Here is a 23253-nt window from a genome sequence, read left to right on the forward strand (position 1 = left end):
AAATTGTGAATTTTTTTTCCCAGTTTTAGTAGGAAATAATGAAAATTAGTGAAAAAGTCCATTTTGAGCAACTTGTTTAGCTGAGATTCTATAATACTTGTGATACGATAATTATTACATACTCATCTAAAAAGAAAATGATATACAAGTCAACTTTCTAAACACATTAATGTGTCAATAAGATGATTGATTAGAAAATAGTATGTTTTATTTACAAACCCACTTTCTAAAAAAAAAAATTGATATACAAGCTCACTTTCTAGACCTATTTAAAAATAATATATTTTATTTATTAGAAATTGAATTATTTTTAGTTAAAAAATTTAACTGGATGATTTTCTTTGGCTCACTATAAACTCATTTTAGATCAGTTTTGATGATTCAAACTATTTATTTTGTATGATTTTTTGAGAAGATCATGCACACTAATCAGGTCGATTCGACATTGGGAGCTACTTAATCGAAACACATTTGCTTGAAAAATAATTAACAGAGAGCATAATTTTGAAAGTAATCTGTTAATTATTTTTCAAATAAAATATGTTCTGATCGAATGACTCGCAATATCAAATCGATATTTTCCTCCTTTTTTCTACCCAAGACGATAGTTATAACTACCATAATGTGGGCAGAAGAAAGGAAGAATGAGAAATAAAGGGAAAGAGAAGAACAATGTCATTTCAAGCATATCACAATATTTAAAATGCCACCTGCGAGATACATATTAAATTTTCACTGGTTTATGTAACGGATCATTAATAGAACGTTCACGTTGATACAAATTAATAATTTATTAATGTGAAAAAAATAACAATTTTTAGTTTAAGGGGACAAAATCATTATGGATGATAATAGTTCAAGGGTAAGGTGTAATTTACCTAGACATAAGTAGATAGCCGGTGATTAACAGAGAAGCTGTACTGCCCCAACTGTTTTGATCAAAGGGAATTGATATTTAAAGCACAAAAAGGTTTTTCCTGGATGAGCTAGAGCGGTTACAATTTTCCTTTCACATGTAACTCACATTTTTCTCTCACATATCCTTATCAACTCGTTGTAAAAATTGAATTACACTAGAACTATAACCCTCAACGACAAGAAAATCGCAAATCAATTTGTTTTTGTATACCAGTTTCATTCTATCTCCTTATTTTTTCCCCTGGATTTAGACAGTCATGACCAACACTGATGCTCCAAGACATCAATCTCATGTGCAACTCTGCAACTCATCCCCTATTTTGCAAACTCAAGTGTTAACTTATATCTCACCACAAGGGTCATGATTTTGAATTCACCACTCAAGGAGCACAATTGCTTAATTTACTAACCAATATTGTAAAACTATCCGACCATGCTCTGTCCCGGTGCTTTGTTGATTCTATTTTCCATCATCAACGCTCTCACTTTCTCGACTTCATCCCATTTCCCTCTTTTTGCATAAATATAGCGACCCCGGTCTTTTCCCATTTGGTTGTTGTATCCGGAATTACGTTCCGTTGATCCTGTTGTTATATATTTGTTGTTGTCATCCTTTAATTTCTTATTTTTGAGTTATGGGATGTATTGGGCAGGTTCGTTACAGGTTGGGAGTGTTTGGGAGCAAAGGGTTGTTGCCCAGAATTTTGGTCCTTTGCTCGAGCGAGCATTTTGTCGCTCGAGCGAGCTCTTTGTTTTTGGTACTTCGCTCGAGCCAGGGTTTATTCGCTCGAGCGAGCGACTGCGTCTAGTATAGACCTGAGAGCTGTGTTTTTTGGCGAGAGCGAGCTTTCCTTCGCTCGAGCAAGCCAGGTGTATGTTTTCGAGTTTTTCGCTCGAGCGAGCTTCTGGGTTGCAGACCTGAAGCTTCGAGTTTTTGGCTCGAGCGAGACTTTCTTCGCTCGAGCAAGTATTTCTTGTGTCTGGTCGCTCGAGCGACCAATCCTTCGCTCGAGCGAGCCTGTTTTATATAAATACGCAACAGCGGTTTTTAATACATTTTTTCAGCCTCTTTTTTATTTCAAAACCCTAGGTCTGTGTTTTCTCTCTCTCCACTTACCTTCTCTCTTAGGTTTCATCTAGTTTTAGGGTGTTTCTACCCTAGGCTCTTTGTTAAAAAGATAGAGGGACACGAGGGCTTTACTTTAATCTAAACGTTTGGCGATTTGGAGCATTTTGGATTTTGGTCTCCATCTCCTTTTGAGTTCTTCACTTCGAGGTAGGGATACCCTACTCCATATTATATGTTTTGTCCTAAGTTTTTGGTCATTTTGATATGTTGGTGTTGTTTGAAAGTTTTGGGAAAAACTAGGGTTTGTATTGTAATTTGGGAAAATTGTGGAATTAAGTTTAATTCGTGAAATTGGGGAACTATGGAATTAAATGGTGTAGTTGGATAGTTTAATCATTCACCTATGAAAATGATGAGATTATATTTGTTGATACATTTATTTCCAGTTTAGAAATAACTGTTTTGGGCTATCGGTGGAGAATAGTTGTGATTGTTGTAGACATTGCATGTTGATTAGGGAAAACTGAAACTAATCACATTGAATAAGTCATTGAATATGACAGTTGAATTAATACAGCAAATACGTGTATTGTTTGAGTATTGTGTATGACAAGTGTTTAATACATTGTATATGCATATTGTTTGGGAGGAGATAGAGGATGTACTCCACGGTTTGGGAGGAGATAGGGGATGGACTCCTAAACCGGATATTGTTTGGGAGGAGATAGGGGATGGACTCCATTAGTGCCACTAATACGTGTACTTATCGATTTATGGAAGTGTTTCAGTATGAGCCTTAGTCTCATTTGAATTGTTGATATTGGAAGTAATGTTAATGTAAGATGTAGTCTCCTTTGTAGTTTGGCCAGGTTCTGAGCCATGTATGTATAAATGGAAAGTTGAATAATAATGGAAAGTGAAACATGTCATGGACAGTATTGTCATGAAACCAAACGGTGTTATAATTGATTTTCTGTGTTAACCATCTATCGAATGCTATTTGCTTTAGTCAATTCCTATATTTGGTTTAGTATATTTCTACTGGGCTGTGGCTCACCCTATACGGGAACATTATTTTCAAGTCCAGGTGATATGCTACCTCCAAGGACTTATCTTGGAAGGATTTGGATTTGAAGATTTGTTTTAGTTAGTTGTTATTTTGTTCTATTTGATTATTACATGTAAACTCAAGCCAGGGGCTTAATGTGTAATTGAGTTAGTACTCAGTCTTTTGTGTCCAAGGGTTGGCTTGGAAAGATGTAAGCCCGTAGGGCATTTACTTTCGTTATAACATGTAATGTCTTTGGATAAGATTACTCTGATGAATGAAATATTGTTTTATTTTCTTAATTAATGCATGTCATTATTGTATATGTTATGGGTAAATTTTGAGGGCGTTACAACTTGGTATCAGAGCTAGGTTTGAATACTTTGGGTACGTGGGAAGTGATTAGTATCACAATGGGTTCGTCTCGCTTGATAGAGACTTAGATGTACTGTTATATGCTTATATGATAACATGTTTATGTAACTATGTGGGTATGGAATGTAGTTTCTAGGATGTTGATTGGATCCTTGAGTTTCTAGTAGTCTTGTTGGAAAGGCACTTGATCAATGCTGCTTCCAACCGGAACTCTAGTAACGCCTTGGGACTATCATTATCCAGGAATGAAATTCGTAGGTGCTTATGTGATTACGTGCTTACGTGGATTGAATTATTGTTGTCCAATGCATTAGGACGCGAGTGTTATAGCTTCGGCACATTTATTAATGTGCTAACGTCTTTGTTACCTTTATTAGAATGTCAGGACGAGGACGAGGACGTGGTAGGCAGGGTAGGCAGGAAGTGCCTATGCCGGAGGAGATTCCGGAGTAGCAGGAAGGAGTTGGCCAGGCCAATGTGGCCGAGCCAGTAGGCCAGTAGGCTATGGGCGCTTTGGCCCGAGAGATAGCAGGGGCATTCAGGGAATCCGTGGGTATTCTCAGGGCTGAGAATCAAGCCTAGGTTCATGTTGCAGATGCAGGACCTTCCTTTTTGAAGAGGGAGTTCTTCCGGTCTAATCCGGACGAATTTGTAGGTGATCTGAAAGAGCCACTTAAGGCAGATGAATGGCTTGAACAGACAACAAAGACGTTTGAGATGCTAGGCATCGAAGACGGGGTGTTGAAAGTGACCTTGGCATCTTTCCAGCTGAAGGGGGATTCGGGTCAGTGGTGGAAGTTCACGAAGAGCCGTATAGGAGGGACTTGGGAGGCTTTTGTAGGTGCTTTCCAGGAGAAGTTCCTGTCTCCGGCTGTTAAGGAGAAGTTGAGGGATCAGTTCTGCCAGCTTAAGCAGCTGAGTTCTTCAGTGGTCGAGTTTGAGGCCGCACTTACTAGTTTGTCCAGGTTTGCACCTGAGTTGGTGGCGTCTGAGGAACGCTGTTGTATAGAGTTCGAAAAGAAGTTGAGGCGTGGCCTCAAGCTGAGAGTTGGAGGGACTATGATTCGAGATTATGGGCGTATGGTTGATGCTGCAGCCCATATGGAGATCATGATGCAGGAGGAGGAAGAAGGGCAGAAAGGCTCCAAGAGGAGTCAAGATGGCCAGAGTGATGGCAAGAGGCAGAGAGGTTTTAACCCTCAGCAGTCTCAGGGTAGCTTTGCTAGATCGACTTTTCTAGTGCCTAGTGCAAGTTCTGGGAAAGGCAGCCTGGGAGACGTTACTTGTTTCAAGTGTGGTCAGCTGGGCCACAAGTCTCCAGTTTGCCCGCAGAAGGGAGGAGTACCGAGAGCAGCATCATCTTCGACTCGATCTCAGAGCCAGAGTCAGGGTAGAGGCCAGCCGCTCTCGTGTTATCAGTGTGGTCAGGCAGGGCACCTGAAGAGGTATTGCCCACAGTTGAGTGGCACACCTGGTGCATCTAGTTTGAGGCAGACTTAGAGTCATCAGCCAGCTCAGTCAGTTCAGGCCTCGAGGGCCAATCAGGGGGCTTCATCGTCCCAGTCTGTGCAGCAGTCTTATGCTCCTAGGGGTGAGCAGGTAGATCAGAGACCATCTGGGCGCGTGTACGCTGTTACCGCGCAGGATCTTGTACCGGCTCCATCTGTTGTGAGAGGTACCTTTTTGTTTTGCAACTCGGTTGCTAATGTGTTGATTGATACGGGAGCATCTCATTCTTTTATATCTGCTGCATTTGCATCTGTTTTGGGATTGGAGTTGACATAGTTAGCATTTCCTATATGTGTAGTATCACCTGTTGGGGGTGAGTTGATTTTGAAACACGGTTGTAGAGGTTGTGATATAGAAGTCGCTGATCTTCGGCTTCCGTTTCCTTCTGTAGTCATGCCCATGTCGGGATTTGATGTTATTTTGGGTATGGACTGGTTATCGTCATACCGGGCAGTTATCGATTGTTACCGCCAGAGGGTCACAGTATGTACCTTGAGCGGGGATTATTTTCATTTCTTGGGGGATCGGGTTGGTAGTGTTTTGCCACCGGTGTATGATCCGCGAGGGCGGAGTGAGTTGAATGGTCTTCTTGCTAGCCTTTTGAGTAGTGAGTGTAATGAGACCCAGACTGTGTTGCCGAGAGTGGTTTGTGAGTACTCAGACGTCTTTCCCGAGGATCTTGTTAGTTTGCCACCTCACAGAGAGATCGAGTTTTCTATTGACTTAGTGCCCGGCATGACGCCGATTTCTATGGCACCTTATCGTTTTGCCCCAGCTGAGTTAGTTGAGTTGAAGATTCAGCTCCAAGAGTTGCTAGATAAGGGCTATATACGCCCTAGTGTTTCGCCGTGGGAAGCACCGGCCCTCTTTGCTAAAAAGAAAGGTGGTGCCTTGAGACTCTGTATCGATTACCAGAAGTTGAATCGGGCTACGGTCAAGAATAAGTACCCTATACCTCGTATAGATAATCTGTTCGATCAGTTGAAGGGTTCCCGTTGTTTCTCTAAGATGGACCTGAGATCGGGTTACCACCAGTTGAGAGTCAGGGAGGAGGATATTCCGAAGACGGCATTCCGTACGCGGTATGGCCACTATGAGTTTCTGGTGATGCCATTTGGGCTCACCAATGCACCGGCAGTGTTTATGGATTTGATGAACCGGATCTTTCGGGAATTCTTAGATTGTTTTCTAGTCGTTTTTGTGGACGACATTCTGATTTATTCACCTTCAGAGGAGGAGCACGAGGAACACTTGAGAGTGGTGCTTGAGTTACTTAGAGCCCACAAGCTTTATGCTAAGTTCGGGAAGTGTGAGTTCTGGCTAGAGGAGGTGAAGTTCTTAGGCCATGTGGTATCTAGGGAGGGGGTGTCTGTTGATACATCCAAGACTGAGGCAGTGCAAGATTGGGCACAGCCTAAAAGTGTGTTTGAGATCCGTAGTTTTTTGGGTTTAGCTGGGTATTACCGCCGGTTTGTGAAGGATTTCTCCAGGTTAACTTCGCCGTTAACTAGACTGACTCGGAAGGGAGTCAAATTTGTATGGAGTGAGACTTGTGAAAAGTCGTTCCAAGAGCTGAAAGTTAGATTGACCACCGCTCCGGTCTTGATTATTCCAGAGAGAAGGTTGGGTTATGCGGTCTATTGTGATGCCTCACGAGAGGGTTTGGGTTGTGTGTTGATGCAAGAAGGGAAAGTGGTTGCCTATGGCTCACGTCAGTTGAAAATACACAAGAAGAATTACCCTACACATGACCTAGAGTTAGCAGCTGTGATCTTTGCCTTGAAGATTTGGAGGCATTATCTTTATGGTGAGAGATTCGAGGTGTTCTCGGATCATAAGAGTCTGAAATATCTGTTTACACAGAAAGACTTGAACTTGAGGCAGAGGAGGTGGATGGAGTTTATTGAGGATTACGACTTCGAGTTGCATTATCACCCCGGGAAGGCCAATGTGGTGGTCGATGCCCTTAGCAGGAAATCTGTTGGTGACGTAGCTAGTATTGCCATCCGGGAATAGGAGATGTTGGGTACACTTGGGGAGTTTGATTTGCTTCTGGGCGAATCCGTTGAGGCTGCGGCCTTATTTTCTGTTGTTGCGCAACCTACACTTGTGACTCGAGTGTTAGAGGCACAGAGAGGTGACCTTGAGGTAGATTCCCTCTGAGAGAAGATCTCCAGTGGGAAGGTTGAGAGGGGTTTGACGGTGTATCCCGACCAGAGTGTGAGATACCGAGACCGTCTGTTTGTGCCAGAGTCTCGCCGAGAGGAGGTACTCCGAGAGTTTCATCATTCACGCCTTGTGGTGCATCCGGGAGGTACTAAGATGTATCGGGATTTGGGTCGCCAGTTTTGGTGGCGAGATATGAAGAGAGATGTGGTAGTTTTCGTGTCTAAGTGCCTTACTTGTCAGCAAGTGAAGGCCGAACATCAAAGGCCAGCGGGTTTATTACAGCCCTCGCCTATTGCCGAGTGGAAGTGGGAGCATGTCACTATGCATTTCGTTGTAGGTCTTCCGAGGACTTAGCGGGGTAGTGATGCTATTTGGGTGATTGTAGACCGGTTGACTAAATCGGCGCACTTTATTCCTATGCGCATGAAAGATTCGGTAGATCATCTTGTCGACTTGTATATTCGAGACATAGTGAGGTTGCACGGGGTCCTAGTGACAATCGTCTCAGATAGAGATCCTCGTTTTACTGCCAGGTTGTGGCAGAGTTTGCAGAGTGCCTTGGGCACTAAGTTGACCTTTAGCACGGCTTATAATCCTCAGACTGACGGGAAGTCCGAGCGTACTATTCAAATCCTTGAGGATATGCTTCGGGGTTGTGTTCTTGACTTTAGTGGGTCGTAGGAGAGGCACTTGCCTTTGGTGGAGTTTGCCTACAACAACAGTTTCCAGTCTAGTATCGGTATGGCACCGTTTGAGGCCTTGTATGGCCGACCGTATAGGTCTCCAATTTGTTGGGCCGAGGTGGGTGATACACCTTGGTTGGGTCCGGAGTTGGTGAGGGAAACGACGGAGAAAGTTGAGCTTATCTGTAGGAGGCTTGTTATAGCCCAGAGTCGTCAGAAATCTTATGCCGACCGTAGGAGGAGACCTTTGGTGTTTGAGGTGGGTGCTCATGTCTTTCTGAAGATATTACCTAGGCAGGGATTGATGAGGTTTGGCAAGAGCATGAAGTTGTCCCCTCGGTTTATTGGTCCTTTTAAGATCCTTGAGAGGATTGGCGAGGCTGCCTATCGTTTAGCTTTGCCGCCGCAGTTATCCGGAGTTCATGACGTGTTTCATGTGAGTATGCTTCGGAAGTATGAGCCGGATCCATCACATGTGTTGGATTGGACCGACTTAGAGATTGACGAGGATGTCTCGTATGAGGAGAGACCGGTTCGGGTCTTGGATAAACGGGATCAAGTTTTGCGAGGCAAGACCATCCCTTTGGTAAAGGTTTTATGGAAACATCACGGGGTGGAGGAAGCCACTTGGGAACGTGAGTTGGAGGTCCGAGAGAAATATCCGGATCTATCTGTAGATGCTTGAGCATATGTTGTTTATGTTGTTGTAATATTGAACCTTAAGTGTATTGAATATAACTTAGGTTGTGAAACATGGTTTATGTTTTGGTTTAATGGAAGTATTTTGAAACTTGCCTCATAATGGAATTTTAGTCTAACATTGCATATGTTGAATGTGTTGTAGAATTGGAGTTATATCATTAAATTGAATATGATATGGAAAGGGAAATCACATATATTGAAAACTATTGAAATTGAAAGGGGATTGCATAATGAGAATGCAAGTTGAAATCTATGTTGTTTTACATATTGTGAAATGCCTCTTGGTAAGAGATGGAATGACCGGTAATGGGTCAGGTGGTTGATTAATGCAATGTCATATTATTTTCCAAAACTTATGCTTAATTTCGGGGACGAAATTCTTTAAGGGGGGAAGGTTATAGCGACCCCGGTCTTTTCCCATTTGGTTGTTGTATCCGGAATTATGTTCCGTAGATCCTGTTGTTATATATTTGTTGTTGTCATCCTTTAATTCCTTATTTTTGAGTTATGGGATGTATTGGGCAGGTTCGTTACAGGTTGGGAGTGTTTGGGAGCAAAGGGTTGCTGCCCAGAATTTTGGTCCTTCGCTCGAGCGAGCAATTTGTCGCTCGAGCGAGCTCTTTGTTTTTGGTACTTCGCTCGAGCCAGGGTTTATTCGCTCGAGCGAGCGACTGCGTCTAGTATAGACCTGAGAGCTGTGTTTTTTGGCGAGAGCGAGCTTTCCTTCGCTCGAGCGAGCCAGGTGTATGTTTTCGAGTTCTTTGCTCGAGCAAGCATTCTATCGCTCAAGCGAGCTTCTGGGTTGCAGACCTGAAGCTTTTAGTTTTTGGCTCGAGCGAGACTTTCTTCGCTCGAGCGAGTATTTCTTGTGTCTGGTCACTCGAGCGACCAATCCTTCGCTCGAGCGAGCCTGTTTTATATAAATACGCAGTAGCGGTTTTTAATACATTTTTTCAGCCTCTTTTTGATTTCAAAACCCTAGGTCCGTGTTTTCTCTCCCTCCACTTACCTTCTCTCTTAGGTTTCATCTAGTTTTAGGGTGTTTCTACCCTAGGCTCTTTGTTAAAAAGATAGAGGGACATGAGGGCTTTACTTTAATCTGAACGTTTGGCGATTTGGAGCATTTTGGATTTTGGTCTCCATCTCCTTTTGAGTTCTTCACTTCGAGGTAGGGATACCCTACTCCATATTATATGTTTTGTCCTAAGTTTTTGGTCATTTTGATATGTTGGTGTTGTTTGGAAGTTTTGGAAAAAACTAGGGTTTGTATTGTAATTTGGGAAAATTGTGGAATTAAGTTTAATTCATGAAATTGGGGAACTATGGAATTAAATGGTGTAGTTGGATAGTTTAATCATTCACCTATGAAAATGATGAGATTATATTTGTTGATACATTTATTTCCTGTTTAGAAATAACTGTTTTGGGCTATCGGTGGAGGATAGTCGTGATTGTTGTAGACATTGCATGTTGATTAGGGAAAACTGAAACTAATCACATTGAATAAGTCATTGAATATGACAGTTGAATTAATATAGCAAATACGTGTATTGTTTGAGTATTGTGTATGACAAGTGTTTAATAGATTGTATATGCATATTGTTTGGGAAGAGATAGGGGATGTACTCCACGGTTTGGGAGGAGATAGGGAATGGACTCCTAAACCGGATATTGTTTGGAAGGAGATAGGGGATGGACTCCATTAGTGCCACTAATATGTGTACTTATCGATTTATGGAAGTGTTTCAGTATGAGCCTTAGTCTCATTTGAATTGTTGATATTAGAAGTAATGTTAATGTGAGATGTAGTCTCCTTTGTAGTTTGGCCAGGTTCTGAGCCATGTATGTATAAATGGAAAGTTGAATAATAATGGAAAGTGAAACATGTCATGGACAGTATTGTCATGAAACCAAACGGTGTTATAATTGATTTTCTGTGTTAACCATCTATCGAATGCTATTTGCTTTAGTCAATTCCTATATTTGGTTTAGTATATTTCTACTGGGCTGTGGCTCACCCTATACGGGAACATTATTTTTAGGTCCAGGTGATATGCTACCTCCAAGGACTTATCTTGGAAGGATTTGGATTTGAAGATTTGTTTTAGTTAGTTGTTATTTTGTTCTATTTGATTATTACATGTAAACTCAAGCCAGGGGCTTAATGTGTAATTGAGTTAGTACTCAGTCTTTTGTGTCCAAGGGTTGGCTTGGAAAGATGTAAGCCCGTAGGGCATTTACTTTCGTTATTACATGTAATGTCTTTGGATAAGATTACTCTGATGAATGAAATATTGTTTTATTTTCTTAATTAATGCATGTCATTATTGTATATGTTATGGGTAAATTTTGAGGGCGTTACGATAAACAATTGACAACAACACATAATTACCGGAATTCCAGGGTTCAAGATCAGTAGGCTCCTTCACTGCACTTTCTGCAAGCTCCATGTTATCATGAGTACGACAAGCCCTTAGCAATGCACCCCAGATAGTAGCATTAGGGTTCATAGGCATGGTGCGAATTAAATCGTGAGCCTCCTTCACACATCCACTATGCCCAAGAAGATCAACCATCGATCCATAATGTTCAAGTTTTGGTTCAATTTGATGCTTTGTAGTCATCGAAGCAAACAAATCCAAACCTTGTTGCACCAATCCTGCATGTGCACAACATGCTAAAACTCCCACAAAAGTGGCATCATTCGGTTTCACATCTTTCGACAACATCTCCTCAAATAAATCAACTCCAAGCTCACCCTTTCCGTTAAAAGTCAAACCGGAGATCATGGCATTCCAAGAAACCACATTTTTTCGGGGCATGTCCTTGAAAACAGTGAAAGCTGTTTCTAAAATCCCGCATTTGCAATAGAAGTCAACTAGTGAATTCCCTATAGAGATGAAATCTCGATATAGTCCACTTGACTTGGTGTAAGAGTGGATCCACTGTCTAATATCAACTGCCTCCAAACAGACACAAACTGGCAGCACAGAGACCACAGTTGCTTCATCCGGTTTAAAACCATTGTCCCGCATTTGGCAAAAAATCTCCAAAGCTTCATTTTCCCGACCACTTCGAGCTAAACTTGAGATCATAACATTCCAAGACACAACACTCCACTCGCTCATCTGCCTAAATAGACGAAACCCCATTTCAAAATCACCAATTTCACAAAACCCACGAATCATCAAGTTCCAAACAATCACATCCCTATGAGGCATTTCATCAAACACCTTCATCGCATCCTCCATCATCCCACAAGACACATACAATTCAACAATCCCAATCCTAATCGAGCTAAAGTTCTCAAACCCAACTGAAATAACCTCCTTATGAACTCCCTGACCCATTTTGAGATCAAGAAGATTGGAACAAGACTTGAGCAAAGGGGCAAAAGTGAATTCATTGGGACAAATTCCTCGAGACTTCATTATTGTGAAAAATTGGAGAGAATTTTGAAAGGGTTTGGAGAGGGAGTGGCCTTTGATCATGGAATTGAAGAGGAAGATGTTTGGGTTATGGGTTTGGTGGAAGATGAGATTGGCGTAGCAGATCCTGTGGAGTGAGAAGCAAACAAAGATAAAGTGACAGAGGATTTGATTGGATTGGTGAAGGTGGTGGCGGAGGAAGTGGGCGTGGATTTGAGTGAGTTGGGTTCGGGTTTTACACCCGTGGAGGAGGTGGAGGATCCTCCGCTCCACCTCCCGCTAACTTCCGCTCATCTTCTTCTCTCTCTATATGCTGTGTCTTTATGACAGTTTGTATGTTTCTATAGAAGAGAGAGAGAGAGAGAGGTGGTTGAAGAAGTAACTAGAAAAAAAAATATAAATTCAGATTTGATGGATCGTCTGGAATAAATATAAAATAAAATTGGGAAAAAAAATTCAGAATTGACCCTATTTATTTATTTATTTATTTTTGTGGGGGTATATTTTCTGAGTACCAACACGTGGCATGGTGACGCCGACGTGTCAGCCGAGGTGCCACGTGTCGTGGTAGTTATGCCGAGGATATCTTTGGCGAGGCCGAGGTGATCTTCGAAGATATCGGAATCCGAGATAAGCGGATAAGGGACAAGAATCCTAGAGTAAAGAGAAGACTTAGCCAAGATAAGGATAAAACTCTTAGGGAGTTTATCTTTATCTTTATCTCTTGAAGAGTCCAAAGTCAGTACTGAATTGGAGTCCATAGAAGTCAGGCTTCTAGTAGGACTTGGATTGAGTAAACTATAAAAGAGAGGCACCCCCATGGGTCTAAGGTACGCAATTTATGTTTTGAGCAATAAGTTTAGCACTTGATTATCTTTGAGAGATATACTGACTTGATCGTCGGAGTGTCCCCGGGTGGAAGAACCACCGCCGGAGCCTTTTCTTTCTGTTACAGGTTAGCTAAAGCCATCTATTCTGCCAGTGCTCTCCAACTGATTACTAAACGGGCAGTGTGGTCAGATTTTCACCCACACAATTTGGCGCCGTCTGTGGGAATCTTAGAAGAATAGATGGCCAGTAACGGACAGAGAGAAAACATTGGGGTGACACTCCTGCTGGGAGTGGCAGACCAATTGACCTTGACATTGAAGGAGACAACCATAATACAGAAACTCATGACCAGGGCCACGGAGAGAAAGACGTCGGCCAGGAGGGCGACGCTTCGAAGAGGATAGACCAAAACAAGTATTATAACGAAGATAACCTTCAGGTATGGAGGGATAGGTGCCTACGGAGGGATGAGGAAGTAAAAGACTTGGCAAACAAGTTGGCAGACCTACAGTCAGTGGTCAACTTCATGATGCAAAACAATGTCATGCAGCCACCATACTTGCTGCAGGATACGCCGATGCCAGCAACTAACACCCAGAAGGGAGGAAGAAGAACAATCCCCGAAGTCCCTCAGCACACCAGGAGCGGAAGGCACTCTCACCGACCTTCTAGGGAAGCCGGACGAGAGGAGCCGAGACGAGAGGAGTCCCGAAGAACGTATCACACGAAGGATCCAGAGCCCAAAGAACATCGGCATGTTCAAGGGCAGGCGCTTTGCTTTGACACAACACATGGAGAGAAATCAAAACGAGCCCACCACGAGGCTGAAAGTAGTGTGCCAAAGAGATTGAAATCCAGAGATAGCCGAGCTCCAGGAAGGAGTAAAGAAGACTTGAGAGATTACCTCAAGAGGAGGCAACAGAATGCTGAAGCCGAGGTAACTTCCCCAGTTAAGCCGAGGACACCATTCTTGGTGGAACTGGACAAATTTCAAGCACCAAAGCGATTCAGTATGCCGAGGTTCCAAATATATGATGGTAAGACAGATCCCAACTTCCACGTCGGTCTATATCTGAATTCGATGGCATTATATAATGGTAACGAGCCGTTGCTCTGCAAAGTGTTCGCCTCGTCCTTTGGGGAAATTGCATCAGATTGGTTCCATAAACTACCGAAGGGAAGCGTAAAGACTTGGGAAGGCCTGTCCGAGATGTTTGTGGCCAGGTTTGTAACAAATAAACTACAACCCTTGAGGGTCGACGCACTGATGGCTTTAAAGATCGCCAAGGACGAAGGCCTTAGGGCCTATGCAAAAAGGTACTACGAGGTGTTCAATCGAATACCTGATTGCAACCAAGAGGTGGCGGTCGTGTCCTTTAAGAACGGCCTGAAAGATGACTGCCCACTACGGAAATCTTTGGCAAAAACATTGCCAAAAAGCATGGAAGAACTCATGGTGAGAATAAAGAAGTACGCCAGAGCCGAGGAGGATACGTCGGGAAATAAAGAAACAAAGCAGGAGAAAGGAAACGGCTCGCCGAAGCGAAGCCGAGGCAACAATGGACCAACCAAACAAGAAACGGAACTGAGGGGTAAACAGGCAGTAACAACTATATTCCGAGTCCTGATCCACAAAGTCTTGGATCAAATACGAAACCAACCCTATTTCAGAGCCCCAACAAGAGCACTAGGGGAATTCATGGGAAGAAACGTTGGTAGGCGTTGTGCTTACCACAACAAAGAAGGGCACCCAACTCAGGGTTGCAGAGCCCTAAAAGCACACTTAGAAGACTTGGTAAGGCAAGGCCATCTGAGGGACCTTGTTGATGAGGCCAGGACAAGAGAAGAACAGGCAAGATTGCCTCAAGCACTAGCAGCTCCGCCTCCCTCAGCACAGCAACCACAGGCAGGAGGACCACGGGTGGTTAATGTAATTCACTCAAAGGTAAACGAAAGCGACATTCGGGGAGAAACCCAAAGAGTAAAACACCTACAGCACGTGAACCAGGTCGGACATAAAAGACCTCGGCCTGAAGAGTGCCAAGGACCGATGATAGCCTTCACTGAAGCTGACCTAGAGATGGTCCAGCATCCGCATAATGATGCCTTGGTAGTATCCCTCCAGGTTGGGGAGTGCCAAGTGAAACGCATCCTAATAGATCAAGGCAGCTCTTGTGACATCATGTACGTTAGATGTTACAAGGAGATAGGCCTTCACCCAGACGACATGGAGCAATCGAATGGCCCGATGGTCGGCTTCAATGGAACGCCGACGTGGTCACTAGGGGCAACAAGCTTGGAAGTACAAGCTGGCACTAAGAAGATCAGGACAGAATTCATGGTGATTGACACACCTTCACCATATAACATCATTTTGGGAAGACCATGGTTGCATGCAATGGGGGCAGTTCCCTCAACATTGCATCAACTACTGCGGTTCCCAACAGAGCATGGGATTGAAGAAATCAGAGGAGATCAACTGCAGGCAAAAAGTTACTCCATGGCAGCAATGAAGTCTACTTGCAGCGTTCGAGAGCCAAAAGAGGCAAAAATTGAAGATGAGGACATGGAAGTACTAGAAGACGTCGGCAAAGAACCAGCCGAGAAGAGCGAAGAGACACTAAAGAAAATCCTCGTCCAGGAGGGCGACGAAGAGCGCTTCTTTCTTCTCGGCTCAGGCTTAGCCGAAGAAGAGGAAAGAGAACTGGAAGATTTTTTGAGAACAAACATAGAGGTGTTCGCCTGGACACCTTACGAAATGCCTAGCATTGACCCCGAGGTCACTTGCCACAGACTGAATGTCAACAGGTCGGCAAAACCTGTGATTCAACGAGCCAGAAGACTGACGTTGATGCACGTCGAAGCAGTAGAAGAAGAAGTAAATAGACTTCTGGAGGCCAGGGCCATCCGAGAAGTTCACTACCCGACATGGCTGTCCAATACAGTAGTGGTAAAGAAGAAGAACGGCAAATGGAGGGTCTGTGTAGACTTTGCCAGCCTCAACAAAGCCTACCCCAAAGACAGCTTTCCGCTGCCCAAGATTGACCAGCTAGTAGATGCTACTTCAGGGCATGAAAGGATGAGTTTTCTAGATGCATACATGGGGTACCACCAGATTCCTATGTACCCTCCAGACGAGGAGAAGACCGCGTTCATCACCCCTAAAGGCCTGTACTGTTACAAGGTAATGCCTTTTGGGTTGAAAAACACAGGAGCAACTTACTAAAGGTTAGTAACAAAGATGTTCAAGCACGTGATTGGCAAAACGGTAGAAGTCTACATCGATGACATGGTCGTGAAGACCAAGGAATCTAAGGGTCATCTTGCCAACCTAAAAGAGGTCTTTGATATACTCAAAACATACTGGCTCCGACTCAACACATCAAAGTGCGCATTTGGAGTTGGATCAGGTAAGTTTTTAGGGTATCTGGTAACAAGAAAGGGCGTTGAGGCCAGCCCAGACCAAATCAAGGCCATCCTAGAGCTGAAGAGCCCGACGTCGGCAAAACAGGTTCAGATGCTTACTGGAAGGGCCGCAGCCCTAAACAGATTCATCAGCAGAAGCTCAGATAAGTGCAGACCCTTCTTCAACCTGGTGAAAAAAGCCATAGACTTTCTGTGGATAGAAGAATGCGAAGCCGCTTTGACCGACCTGAAGAAGTACTTAACCACAACTCCGGTTCTTTCCAATCCAGAACTAGGGGAAGAACTGTTTTTGTACTTGGTAGTTTCAGAACACGCAGTCAGTGCAGTACTAATCCGAGAAGAAAAAGGGGAGCAAAATGCTGTTTACTATGTAAGCAAAACCTTGGCGAACGCAGAAACAAGGTATCTACCACTGGAGAAATTAATGCTAGCCTTAGTAATGGCTTCAAAGAAGTTGAACCATTACTTTTAGGCGCACAAGATTGTGGTCCTAACAGAACACCCACTGAAGTCCTTGTTGCAACAAGGAGACTTAACAGGAAGAATAGCAAGATGGGCAGTTGCCTTGGGCCAGTATGACCTGGAGTTCAGGCCCAGAACAGCAATAAAGGGCCAAGTTTTGGCCGACTTCGTGGCAGAATTCACGCCTAAAACCATCGAACATCGGGCTCCGTTGAGCCAGGATGAGCATTGTCCCAGCAAGCAAGGAGAATCCCAGCCAAAGGCAAAAGAGCAAATGAAGGAAAAACTCAGACCCTACAGCATCTACATCGGCGACTCATTCAGACTATTTGTCGATGGAAGTTCAAATCGACAAGGAGCGGGGGCAGGAGTACTACTGATATCTCCAGATGGAGAAATAATAGAACAGTCCATCCGTTTAGGGTTCAAGGCCTCAAACAATGAAGCGAAATACGAAGCATTAATTGCAGGGCTAAAACTGGCAGCAGCAACAGAAGCAGATGAGGTAATTGTTTTTTGTGATTAACAACTTATTGTTAACCAGTCAACAGGAGAATTTGCAGCCAGGGACGAAAGGATGTCGGCATACGCAAAAGAGGTCATCAGATTGGCAGCCCTATTTCAGAACTGCCGACCACTCCAAGTTAGCCGAGATGACAACACCCACGCCGACGCGTTGGCTAACCTGGCAAGTTCAATGCAGACTGGAAAAACAAGGACAATTATGATCGACTATATGTCGGGCCCAAGCATAGAACCACGGAGCACAGAGCAGGAAGTAATGTGTGTGGACATGGGGCCAAGCTGGATGGATGCAGTTGTTGCATTCCTGAAAGAAGGAAAGCTGCCAAAAGTTCGTAAGGAGGCACACAAAATCATATTGAAATCAGCAAGATTCAGTCTGACAGCAGATGGACACCTCTACAGAAGGTCCTTCACTGGACCCCTTTTAAGGTGCATACACCCTTTGCAGGTTGAAGATTTCCTATATGAAATTCATGAAGGAATTTGTGGAAGCCATGCTGGGGGCAGATCATTAGCCCACAAGGCCATTACCCAGGGGTATTGGTGGCCCTACATCCAAAAGGATGCTGAAGCCTACGTGAAGAAGTGTGAACAATGCCAAAAGTTTGCACCTTTAATTCATCAGCCAGCTGCTGACCTAAACCCAGTATCCAGTCCTTGGCCGTTTGCCCAATGGGGCATGGATCTTATTGGGCAACTTCCCCAGGCAACTAGGCAGAGAAAATACTTGCTGGTAGCAACAGATTACTTTACGAAGTGGATAGAGGCAGAACCTTTACCCAAAATCCGAGATGTGGACGTCAAGAACTTTATATAGAGAAACATCATCACTAGATTTGGGATTCCAAGAGCAATAGTCGCCGACAACGGAACACAGTTTGACAGCAAACTCATCAAGAACTTTTGTGCGAAATTCAAAATCAAGAATTACTTTTCAACACCAAGTTTTTCCCAAAGTAATGGGCAAGCAGAAGCATCCAACAAAGTAATTTTGGATGGAATAAAGAAGAGGCTGCAGGCAGCAAAAGGAAAGTGGGTAGACGAATTACCCTACGTGCTTTGGGCATATCGGACTATGCCGAGAAGATCAACAGGGGAATCCCCTTTTGCCATGGCTTATGGCACAGAAGCAGTCATTCCACTGGAAGTCGGCATCCCAGGGATCCGAACCCAGGGAGTTGAGAATGGGACAAATGACATACTCTTAGCCCGAGATCTGGATCTTTTGGAAGAACGAAGAGAGAAAGCTGCAATTCAGCTCGCAGTATACCAGCAACAGCTTGCCAGAGCTTACAACAAAAAGGTCAATCCAAGAGATTTTCAAGTCGGCGACCTGGTCCTGAGAAAAGTCGTCGGCAACAAGAAGGATCCCAGAGAGGGCAAGCTTGGCCCAAACTGGGAAGGACCCTACAGAATTACTTCGGTATTAGGCAATGGAGTTTATCGGCTTGAAGATAACGAGGGCAAAGCACTACCAAGACCTTAGAACACTTGTAATTTGAAATTCTTCTATCATTAGATGTGCATTATTTTTGGCCGATGTCATCAATAAAATCTTTTTCCCTTTCTTTAAACACATATGATTGATAAAGTTACATATTGGTGTTTTTGGAGACATGAATAATGAGAACCCAAATAGAACTCAGGTTCACATTGGGGGCAGAGAGAAGACAGAAACACTTAATTCACTTGTTGAAATTTGTAGCAATTTTACAAGTTGAAGCAAAGCCGAGATGGTTCCTTATCTTCACTTGTTGAAATTTGTAACAATTTACAAGTTGAAGTTAAGCCGAGATGGTTCCTTATCTTCACTTGTTGAAATTTGTAACAATTTACAAGTTGAAGTTAAGCTGAGATGGTTCCTTATCTTAACTTGTTGAAATTTGTAGCAATTTACAAGTTGAAGTTAAGCTGAGATGGTTCCTTATCTTCACTTGTTGAAATTTGTAGCAATTTACAAGTTGAAGTTAAGCTGAAATGGTTCCTTATCTTCACTTGTTGAAATTTGTAACAATTTACAAGTTGAAGTTAAGCTGAGATTCTTCCTTATCTTCACTTGTTGAAATTTGTAGCAATTTACAAGTTGCAGTTAAGCCGATATTACTGTTTCTCTTCACTTGTTGAAATTTGTAGCAATTTACAAGTTGAAGTGAAGCCGAGGTCATTACTTAAACCCTTATAGAAATCTACCGGTTGGTTAAACCTAAAGAAGATGCTTAACACTTGTTGAAATTTGTAGTAATTTATAAGATGACGTTAAGCCGACATATGATCATCTGTTGAAATTTGCAGCGATTTACAGGTTGAAATAAAAGCTAAGTATATTGTTTAAACACTTGTTGAAATTTGTAGCAATTTACAAATAGATCATTGTTTAGCACTTGTTATAACTTGAGAAATGTTTGCAAAGATAGCATTGAATAGTATATACTTGTTGAAATTCATGAAAAGTTTGCAGGTCAGTATCTTGCCGAAGTAAAGCTTGTAGTTACTATACCCGAGGTCTTTAACCCCGAGAAGATTGCACAAAGGAGGCAAAGTATGAAAGACATGCCAAATATTCTAAGTATAGAACCATACAGAAGCAATCAAGAAAAAATAAAGACTAAAGCATTCAGAGAAAAACAGTTGCAGTTGTGTACAAAGAAGGCACTACGGCCTAACCAAAAGCAAATTCCTCGGCAGTAACAAAGATAGGCACATTGGCCACAAAAGGAAGCTTACATTGTCCAGAAAACAGAAAAGTAAAAAAGTTCAAACAAAGAAAGACATCGGAGTCAGGCTCCTTCAGCATCAACAGCTGGATGGGCTGGAACCTCGGAGGATTCTGGTGGAACCACCTCGGCAATCTTTTCCGCCGCCAACTCGACGTCAATTTCGGCAAGTGTTTGATCAAGACTTCTATCGACTGGAGGAACATCAGATGATGCTTGCTTAGGAGTGGTCTCCTTGATAACCTCCTCATCCTCCTCATGAGTCAAGTCTAGGACTTGATCATCTTGAGGAGGGGACTTGGCCTCACTAGCATCTTTGGGCTTCCTTAGCAAAGCCTCATTATCATCCTTATCCTCATCCTCAGATTCAGACTCAGATTCATCTTCAGCTTGGCTTGGCGGTGGAGGTGGAGGAAATGGAAGAGGAATAGCGTCGGCTTGGCGCAGTGGTGAATTATCAGGAAGATTAAGTTTCTTTGCAAGGGCCATCCAACCAAGGAAGAAGCCCCTGTTGCATGCCTGCCTAACTTGTAGTTTGTATTCCTCTATAACGTCGGCCATTCCTTGAGCATAGGCCTTTTCGTCGGCCTCTTTGATTTCGGCATCTTTAGTAGATAAGGCCTCCTGAAGTTCCTTTTCGGACTGGGCCTTTTTATCCTCGGTCTCTCTCTTTTCGGCCTCGGCGACCTTCTTAATAGCCTCGGCAGATTCAGCCTTTTCTTCGGCTAGGGTTTAGGCTTTGGTGGCAGCCTCAGCCTGGTCTTCAAGCTTCTTCATCTTTGTCAGAAAAGTTTTATTTTCCTTTTTTAGCGCAGAAACCTCCCGCCTCATATCGGCTAACTTCTCCCTTGTTTCAAAAGCTTGCATGGAGAGAGAATGGGCATGTTGAATGGCCTGAAAGAACCCAAGGGAAAAGTTATTACACAAACTTTACAAGTATAGAAAAAGAGGCAGAAAGACAAGTTGCCAAATGGGGGAACTTACTTGAACAGAACGTTGGAGCATGAGGGTGTAGTTCTCGTACTCGCTCATCTTGGCATTCCACTCAAGATCGCCAGGAAGGAGAACAGCAGTACTAAGTGCCACGCGACATTGATGTCATCGGCACTGTCACAGGCTAGAACAGGCTTATCTTCCAGGGTGATTTCAGGCACCCAGGGGACTCTTGGTATTTTGGAACCCGAGGTCGTCGCAGACGATGACCTCGGTTTCTTTGATTGAGTGGACTCTGATGGCTGTGTCTCAGCAGACCTTTTTGTGGGAACGGAAGCGGTCTTCCTACTCTCAGCCAGTTTGGATATAGGTAAAGTGTCCTCAGATTCAACCTGAGTCACTTTAGCCTTTGGTTGGGCTTTCTTGGTTCTCTTCGGCTTTGGTGGGGGCATGGTTTGCGTCAGCTGAGCGTCAACATCCGTAGGAAGGTCGGCTAGGAGATCTTGGGCAACAGGCTCCGAGTGACCCATCTCAGCAGTTTTGACAAGACATCGCCGACGTTTTCTTTCTGGTATTGGGATTAAGTATGGGGCTGAAGTTGATGGTTGATCGGCTAGATCAAAGGTTGACCCTTGATCAGCCCGAGATGTTGATGCGGATTGTAGAGTAGTAGCAGAGGGAGGAGATAAGCTCTTCTTCTTTCTCTTCGGGACGTCGGGCAGTGTAGACTTGTACGTCGGAATAAAATTCAGTACCAGTGGAGCCTTGCGCTTTTGGATTGGCAGATCTAGAAGCCTCTTTAAGTCTTTGCTGGGAACGTAGGATTGACGAAAGTCTTTTGGTGGCTTACGAACGTCTGCAAGAAGAAACAGACATTAGAAACAGATAAAATATTGAAGACTTGAACAGAAACAACTAAATATTGACACTAGACTCTTACCCTTGCCCTCTTTAACTGATTGGGGAAGAGGGTAGAGATGGGTGTCCTCGTCTGCGCCAAACTCCCAATTTCCTGAAGCAATAACATAATCATCTCCAGCCCCCTTGTTGGAGTCTGGAAGGTCGGCTACAATTTTGAATTCAGTGGACCTCGGCTTGAAGTAATAGACGTAGCTTTTTTCCTTCAGGTTAAAGGGGCACATGGTATAACAGTACTGGATGTCGGCAAGGGTGATCCTAGCGTTCTCCTGCCTAGCTAAAACTATGATGCCATTGATCACTCGATAAGAGTTTATGGCAAGTTGCATAGGGTTCAACTTGTAAAAGTGAAGAATTTCGCGAAAGAGAATGTTAAGTGGGAGCCGGAGTCCGCACTTAGTAAAAGCTACTATGGGAAAGGGCATTGAATCATCTGTGGGCATGATGGAGTCGTTATCTTCAGCCAGCCTCAGATGGACATCAGCAGGAATAGAGAACTCTTGCCTAAAGTACTCAAGTTTGGTCGGGGTGTCTACCCTATGTCTCCACATACCCATAACGTCGGCCCTAAAATCAGAGGGCTAGGTTTCAGAAAGAAGATGCTCTTAAGAGGATTGTCGGACCTCGGCGAAACCCTAGGTATATGCTGGTAAGGATTGTTTCAGTTTTTTCCTAAGAATTGATAGGTTCTATAGACAAATCCCAAACCTAAATCTATGAAGGCGAAGATTGAAAGCAAAAATTGAAGGTAGAGATCTGGCAAAGACACAAAAAATAGAAAACAAAGGCGAAGTTTCAGAAACAAGAACAGGGATGGGCTATCAAGAACATGAAGAATACGAGAAATAAAGGACTAAGATCAGTGGCAAAAATACAGTGAAGTGGTGCAACGGTGCGTGTGTTCAAGATATAGGCAAGGGCCAAATCAAGGAGTAAACACATTCAGATGTATGATTCACAAAATAGATATTTGAGCAAGGCAGTAATAACAGGAGATTCCAGAAATGGTCAAGAATTGAAATCAGAATGAACAGTTGCTTACCAGAAAAAATGGAGCCGATGTGAGGACTGCCGAAGTCAATCGGTAGTTACAGATGTGGCAGAACGACGAAAGTTCCACCAGGAAGACAAATACAGAGCTTGAAGCTTCAGCAATGGTGGATTCTAAAGAACGAGTTTAGAGAGAGAAACAGCAAATGCAATAGCGAAGAAATGAAAGAAGAAGGAAGAGTTTTTGTCAAAAACCAAAAACGGCGGCAAAAGGTCATCAATGCGCCTGGAGCAGCGCATACGTCAGGCGGCACACGCAGGAAAAACGTGGTTTATAAGTGCGTCATAAACACGGACCAATAAGGTAAAGACGCGTAAGAAAAACGGTTGCGAAGTAATGCATGACCGCTCATGCGCGTGGGAAAGTTCATTTGAGTTCTTGTTCTTGAAAATCGAAACATGTCGGCTTAAAATAAAATGATCTCGGATGAAAAGTTTGTAAGCCAATGTATAGAAAGAGATATCGATATAGGTTCCATCACCTCAGGATGCC

The 23253-nt window shown here is 43.4% G+C and overlaps 1 pseudogene; it reads right to left on the reverse strand.

Annotated features, from left to right (window-relative positions):
* Positions 1 to 739: 739 nt before the first annotated feature.
* On the reverse strand, positions 740 to 12195 carry LOC145820404 (pentatricopeptide repeat-containing protein At1g09190-like; annotated as a pseudogene).
* Positions 12196 to 23253: the final 11058 nt, after the last annotated feature.

Source organism: Camellia sinensis, chromosome 2, assembly GCF_055761805.1.
Source record: "Camellia sinensis isolate YWXY chromosome 2, ASM5576180v1, whole genome shotgun sequence".
In the NCBI taxonomy this organism is placed as follows: domain Eukaryota; kingdom Viridiplantae; phylum Streptophyta; class Magnoliopsida; order Ericales; family Theaceae; genus Camellia; species Camellia sinensis.